Source organism: Rhincodon typus, chromosome 2, assembly GCF_021869965.1.
Source record: "Rhincodon typus isolate 14 chromosome 2, sRhiTyp1.1, whole genome shotgun sequence".
NCBI lineage: Eukaryota > Metazoa > Chordata > Chondrichthyes > Orectolobiformes > Rhincodontidae > Rhincodon > Rhincodon typus.
The window spans coordinates 32,569,737-32,576,324 of record NC_063333.1 but is presented as its reverse complement, the minus strand read 5'-3'; the positions used below and the strand labels follow the sequence as shown (position 1 = coordinate 32,576,324).

General features: G+C 49.8%; 1 pseudogene; it reads left to right on the top strand.

Annotated features, from left to right (window-relative positions):
* Positions 1-1,743: 1,743 nt before the first annotated feature.
* Positions 1,744-6,588, top strand: part of LOC125486786 — a 21,914-nt pseudogene continuing 17,069 nt past the window's right edge.

Sequence of the window (6,588 nt, the reverse complement as noted above, 5' to 3'; positions counted from 1 at the left end):
TGGGCCGGAGGGCCTGTAGTGTGCTGTACAGTTCTATGTTCTATGTTCTAGCCACTCACACCCCAGCCCCCAAAAAAAACAACCCCACAACGTTGACTTCAGTTCAAATAACACATTTTCCTAGCTGCTGTCAGGTTATGGTGGCAGATATCCTTCATTAAAGGGCATGGTGAACCAGGCAGTTGGACGGGTGTATGAATAGGAAGGGTTTACATGGATACGGGCCAAATGCTGGCAACGTATGACAACTAATAATAGTTTCACTATTATTGAGACTAGCTTTCAATTCCAGAATTATTAATTGAATTTAAATCCTACTAACTGCCATGGTGGGATTAAATTGATGTGGCCACAGAATTAGCCTGGGCTTCTGAATTACTAGACCATAACATTACCATGACACTGTCAACTCCCCTTGAAGTGTTTTCATGATGCATTTATTCAGGCGAGCGGAGAGTATGCCATTAAACTCCTGAATTTTGCCCAGAGCATGACAGACTTTGGGATCAGGAGATAAATTACTTGACTCATGCTTTATTGTTTTAACAGTGCAAGGAAATTTGCAATGACTTCTTGTCCCCTGTCCCTGTCATGATCTATATCAATCTCTTGACAGGCTCTCTGCAGCAAGACATATTTCCAATGTACAACTTTGGATAATTTTTTGTTTGTTGTTCTACATTAGGAAAACTTAAGTTACAGTCTACAGGTGTGAGGCTGGAAAAGCACAGCAGGTCAGACAGCATCTGGGGAGCAAGAAAGTTAACGTTTCAGGCTAAAACATTGACTTTCCTGCTCCCCGGATGCTGTCTAACCTGCTGTGCTTCTTCAGCCTCGCATCTATAGACTCTGGTTTCCAGCATCTGCAGTCCTTATTGTCTCTTCAGTTAGTTTTCTGTTTTTGCCAGAAATTGCACACCTTTGCCAATAAAATGTCACAAACAGGTGCAAAAAATAATCAAGGACTGGAACATTAGGATGCAAAAGTTATTCTGCAGTTGTACAAAACCCCATCTTGTGTACAGTGACACACATGAGGAACTATATATTGACTTTGGAGTAAATACGACATAGTTTTACAAGAATGACATGTAAATTTCAGAACTATCAAGTGAGATTATGCAAATTAGGTCCGTTTTCTCGAAAATTTAGAAGGTCAAGGCGTGATCTAATCAAAGTCTTCAAGATATTAACATGAAAAGACAGGGTAGATAAAGATGAACTATTTCCACTGAGTGGGGGATTCCAGAACTAAGGGACATAGTCTGTGAATTAGGATCAGATCCTTCAGGAGAGATATTAAGAAGCGAAAACAAAAAAATAATTGCTGGAGATCACAGCCGGTGAGGCAGCATCCATGGAGAGAAAGCAACCTAACGTTTCGCGTCTGGGTGAGTCTTCATCAGAGTTAAAGTGAAGTGCAGAGGGGGCAGCATTTATACACAACCCCCAACTCGAAACGTTAGCTTGCTTTCTGTCCATGGATGCTGCCTGACCCACTGTGATCTTTAGCATGTTTTTGTTTTCAGCTCAGATTCCAGCATCTGCAGTAATTTGCTCCTACACTGAGGTATTAAGAAGCACTCCTACAAAGGGTTGCAAAGGTTTGGAATTGTCCTCTACAAACAGCAGTCGATGCTAAGTCAGTTGGGAGTTTTAAATCTGCTGCATTTTTGCTAAGCAAAGGCATTATGGGGTTATGGGTCAAAGGCACGTAAACGGAGTTCGGCCAGATAGCAACCGTGATCTCAGTGAATGGCAGAACGGCTGGAAGGGCTGAATGGCCTTCTCCTGTTCCTATTGATTGCGCTTTCTTCGGCTGAATCACCGGTTCGCCCAGAGGTGAAAATCCCCCACCCCATTTTTAACTCCTATCCATGGCCTTACCGATGTTAGCGCCACGGGTTCTTCCGAATCTATACCAACAACCCAATGCAATGCTGCAGTCAGGGCACCGCCATCATCAGCGGTTTATATCCCACTCTCTGCAAATGACTGGGAGGAGCGGCAGGGGAAACACGAAAGGTTTTAATCTCGGTTTTCACAGATGCTGCTAGACCTGCCGAGTTTCTCCATTACTTTCTGTTTTATTTTACACTTTCCCCCCGGCCCCCGGCCCGTGTTCTCGACCTTTCCACCGAAGGGAGCCCACAGCTCGCGGGCTGCGCAGGCGCACTGGGCCCGTTCAACATGGCCTCCTCCATCTGGTGGCGGCGCCTCTGGCTCCGACTCCGGCCCCGATTTAGCCCCTTGACCCATAGGAACTGCTCGGCCAAAACCGCACCGGCTCTGGACGGCAGCGAAGAGTCAGGTAAGGGTGATGTTTCTGCCACCTCCCGAGGACGCTTCTCCTGTCCTCAGCGGGAGCCCCTGTTTGGTCGGCCTGGGCCTGGTTTTGACGCGGCTCTTTCTGGATTAAACACTCTTGTGCAGCCCCTGGCCAGAGGGTCAGCCTCTTCAGACCACAGGGGAGAAGGGAGTGCTGTTTGTGCGAGTGTTTAAATTATAATTTAAAGCCGGGGCAAGTCTCAGTTCGTTTCAGTGTAATCTACTTTGATACCCTTTACTCTTGATGATAAATTCTACTCAATAATCCAATTTGAAGTGGCCTAAAGCAAACATAGAGAATGCTGAAGTTTGATAGCATCTGTGGAGACAGAAACAGGAGAATTAACTTTGCGAGTCCAGTATGATTCCTCTTCAGAACTGAAAGGTGTTTTTTTTTATATAAATCACTTTTGGCAGAGGAAAAGGAGTTAGATGGTGTGGATAGGGCTGCTCTATGATTAGAGTGAGATGGCTGGGGTTTGAGTTTAACGTGAGGGTCACTACATCTCAGGCGAGGGGGGGACATTTTGACGTCAGCTAGTATGGGGAATAAACCCACGCTGCTGATGTTTTCTGATGAAGGGTCTAGGCCCGAAACGTCAGCCTGCCTGCTTCTATGATGCTGCTTGGCCTGCTGTGTTCATCCAGCTCTACACCTTGTTATCTCAGATTCTCCAGCATCTGTAGTTCCTACTATCTCTGCTGATGTCTGTCTACATCGCAAACCAACTATCCAGGCAACTGAACTAACTGACCCTCGCGTGTGGAATTATGAATTTTCAACCTCTGACTGAATTGTGGTTGCAACTAGCTGAGCCAGAACCGCCAGCAGAGACGGGAGGGACTTCAGTAATGGGGACACTAGAGAATCTGGAATTATTTTCCTTGCAGCAAATGAGGTTGACAAATAGTTAATTTAATGTCTAAAATAGCTTGGTTTTGATGGTGCAGATTCTGGAAAAAAAATGCGTCATCAGAACACAACTCCGAAATAAGAGCAGGAATATACATTCAGCAAGAGGTTTGAAGCTGAAATAGGTTTATGGATCAACCTTCTGGTCACACCATGAAACATTTTCTCCTTTGGCTTAGTAATCTTGCCTTCATTTGAAATGTGTTCTCATCAATTGTTGGTATGACTGAAACAATGGATACGTGGTGCAGTCCCTCTTCCGCAGCTACACTGGCACTATCCCCCACCTCTTCCTCCATTACATCGTTGACTATCGGGGCGCCGCTTCATGCTCCCACAAGGAGCTCGAACAGTTCCTCAACTTTACTAACACCTTCCACCCCAACCTCAAATTCATCTGGACCATCTCTGATACTGCTCTCTCCTTCCTGGACCTCTCTGTCTCCATCTCTGGTAACCACCTTGAAACTGATATCTATTTCAAGCCCACCGACTCCCACAGCTACCTAGACTACACCTCCTCTTACTCACCTTTCTGACAGAATGTGATCCCCTATTCCCAATTCCTCCACCCCATCTGCTCCCAAGATGAGGCGTTCCACTCCTGGACATCCCAGATGTCCTTGTTTTTCAAGGACCACAATCCCACCACCAACACCCCCCCCCACCACCATGGTCGAAAACACCCTCGACCGCATCTCTTGCGTTTCCTGCACCTCAGCCCTCACACCCCCCTCCCCACTATAAAAACAGAGACAGAATTCCCTTTGTCCTCATGTATTCCCCTCCCCCGATTAACCTCCGGATTCAACGCATCATTCTCCGCCACTTCCGCCACCTGCAATCTGACCTCGCTACGAAGGATATATTTCCCTCCCCACCCTTATCTGCCTTCCGTTTTATCACAACGATGTGACCTGGAACTGGAGGAACAGCACCTCATATTCGGCCTTGGCAGCCTACAATCCAACGGTCTCAATGTGGACTTCACTAGCTTCAAAATCTCCCCACCTCCGACCTCATCCCAAGACCAGCCCCCCTCTCGTCCCCGAGGTAGTAGCAACTGCAGATGCTGGAGAATCCGAGACAACAAGGTGCAGAGCTGGATGAACACAGCAGGCCGAGCAGAAAGGCTGACGTTTCGGGCCTAGACCCTTCATCAGAAATGGAGGGGGGGGGGGAAGGGGGTTCTGAAATAAATAGGGAGAGAGTGGGAGGCGGATAGAAGATGGATAGAGGAGAGGATAGGTGGAGAGGAAACAAACAGGTCGAAGAGGCGGGGATGGAGCCAGTAAAGGTGAGTGTAGGTGGGGAGTTAGGGAGGGGATAGGTCAGTCCAGGGAGGACGGACAGGTCAAGGGGGCGGGATGAGGTTAGTAGGTAGGAGATGGGGGTGCGGCTTGAGGTGGGAGGAGGGGATAGGTGGGAGGAAGAACAAGTTAGGGAGGCGGGGACGAGCTGGACTGGTTTTGGGATGCGGTAGGGGGAGGAGAGATTTTGAAGCTTGTGAAATCCACATTGATACCATTGGGCTGCAGGGTTCCCAAGCGGAATATGAGTTGCTGTTCCTGCAACCTTCGGGTGGTATTGTTGTGGCACTGCAGGAGGCCCAGGATGGGCATGTCGTCTGAGGAATGGGAGGGGGAGTTGAAATGGTTCGCGACTGGGCGGTGCAGTTGTTTATTGCGAACCGAGCGTAGGTGTTCTGCAAAGCGGTCCCCGAGCCTCCATTTGGTTTCCCTGATGTAGAGGAGGCCACAACGGGTACAGCGGATGCAGTATACCACGTTGGCAGATGTGCAGGTGAACATCTGCTTGATGTGGAAAGTCTTCTTGGGGCCTGAGATGGGGGTGAGGGAGGAGGTATGGGGGCAGGTGTAGCACTTCCTGCCGTTGCAGGGAGAAGTGCCGGGTGTGGTGGGGCTGGAGGGGAGTGTGGAGCGGACAAGGGAGTCACGGAGAGAGTGGTCCCTCTGGAAAGCAGATAAGGATGGGGAGAGAAAGATGTCTTTGGTGGTGGGGTCGGATTGCAGATGGCGGAAGTGTCGGAGGATGATGCGTTGGATCCGGAGGTTGGTGGGGTGGTACGTGAGGATGAGGGGGATTCTTTTTTGGTTCTTATTGCGTGGACGGGGTGTGAGGGATGAGTTGTGGGAGACACGGTTGAGGGTGTTCTCAACCACTGAGGGGGGGAAGTTACGGTCCTTGAAAAACGAGGATAACTGAGATGTACGGGAGTGGACTGCCTCATCCTGGGAGCAGATGCGGCGGAGGCGAAGGAGTTGGGAATTGGGGATGGCATTTTTGCAGGAAGGTGGGTGGGAGGAGGAGTATTCTAGGTAGCTGTGGGAGTCAGTGGGCCTGAAATGAATATCGGTTTCTCGGTGGTTGCCCGAGATGGAGATAGAGAGGTCCAGGAAGGAGAGAGAGGTATTAGAGATGGTCCAGGTAAACTTAAGATTGGGGTGGAAGGTGTTGGTGAAGTGGATGAACTGTTCAAGCTCCTCGTGGGAGCATGAGGTGGCGCCGATACAGTCATCAATGTAACGGAGGAAGAGGTGGGGTTTAGGGCCGGTGTAGGTACGGAAGAGGGATTGTTCCACGTAACCTACAAAGAGGCAGGCGTAGCTTGGGCCCATGTGGGTACCCGTGGGTACCCATGGCCACCCACTTTGTCTGTAGGAAGTGGGAGGAATTGAAAGAGAAGTTGTTGAGGGTGAGGACGAGTACGGCTAAGCGGATGAGGGTGTCAATGGAGGGGGACTGGTTGGGCCTGCGGGACAGGAAGAAGCGGAGGGCCTTTAGGCCATCTGTATGGGGAATGCAGGTGTGGAGGGACTGGACGTCCATGATAAAGATGAGATGTTGGGGACCGGGGAATTGGAAGTTCTGGAGGAGGTGGAGGGATTTCACAAGCTTCAAAATCTCCCCTCCCCTCTACCGCTTCCCAAAACCAGTCCAGCTGGTCCCCGCCTGCCTAACCTGTTCTTCCTCCCACCTATCCCCTCCTCCCACCTATCCCCATCTCCTACCTACTAATCTCATCCCGCCCCCTTGACCTGTCCGTCCGCCCTGGACTGACCTATCCCCTCCCTAACTCCCCACCTACACTCACCTTTACTGGCTCCATCCCCGCCTCTTTGACCTGTTTGTTTCCTCTCCACCTATCCTCTCCTCTCCCATTTCTGATGAAGGGTCTAGGCCCGAAACGTCAGCCTTTCTGTTCCTATGATGCTGCTTGGCCTGCTGTGTTCATCCAGCTCTGCACCTTGATGTCCCCCTCTCGTCCCTGCCTCCTTGACCTGTCCATCTTCTCTCCCACCTATCCGCTCCTTCCACCTCACTGA